We start from the raw sequence: 977 nt of genomic DNA on the forward strand, positions 1-977 counted from the left end.
TCATTAAAAATAAGCATCTATGCTCATATTTTAGTAAAGTTAATCACAACTATTTTCTTTTCTTTTTATTTCTGAGTTGTAATAAGTCACTAAAAATAAGCATCTATGCTCCTTTTTTAGTACAGTTAATCGCAACTATTTTTTCCTTCAATTCATTTCTGAGTAGTTTTCTATATAGTTTTTTTCTTTTCAGCTATATTTTTTTCTTTTTTTCTCTCAGTTGTAATAAGTCATTAAAAATAAAAAAGAGGCGCAATGCTTGTTAATTTGCTTCACGCCTTTCGGAATAGTGTCAACTGCATTGCACATAGCTCTGTGCAGTCTACCGCATTCCTCAAGGCTTGGAGCTAACCAACGTGCAGGAGCATTGGGCCTCTTCGTCATCGTCTCTGCACTCAGGGCTTATAAACAGCTGTGAGTGCCTCTCGCTTGGCGAGGTGGGACTAAAAAAACAGCTGCAGGAAGAATCAAAATAAAAAAAAAGTGCCACCTAAAGGGCTACCACAGCCTGAATACGACTAGAAACCCAACAATGGGCCAGGATTCAGGCCCGCCGTAGGCCCAATAGGCCCACAGGCACATATAGCGCGTTTAGGCCCGTAAGCCTGCATTTGAGAGGAGCTCGAGAGGGCAGCGGGACTAGGGCTTATAAACCACTCTCGAGCTCCCTCAGCTAGCGAGGTGGGACTAAACTTTCGTGCCGCGACGCGGGCAGCACATGGCCTTTAGTCCCGGTTGGTGGCACCAACCGGAACTAAAGGGGGGGCATTGGTACCGGTTCGTGGCACCAACCGGTACCAAAGGCCTTCGTTTCCCGCCCTTTGGGCTGCTGAAAAGAGGCCTTTGGTCCCGGTTGGTGGCACCAGCCGGGACTAAAGGGGGGCATTGGTCCCGGTTGGTGCCACCAACCGGGACCAAAGCTTCTGCTATATATACAGCACTTAGCGCGACTTCGATCTCTCCTACTCCACTCCAGT

The sequence above is a fragment of the Triticum aestivum genome, chromosome 4A, assembly GCF_018294505.1.
Source record: "Triticum aestivum cultivar Chinese Spring chromosome 4A, IWGSC CS RefSeq v2.1, whole genome shotgun sequence".
NCBI classification, from domain to species: domain Eukaryota; kingdom Viridiplantae; phylum Streptophyta; class Magnoliopsida; order Poales; family Poaceae; genus Triticum; species Triticum aestivum.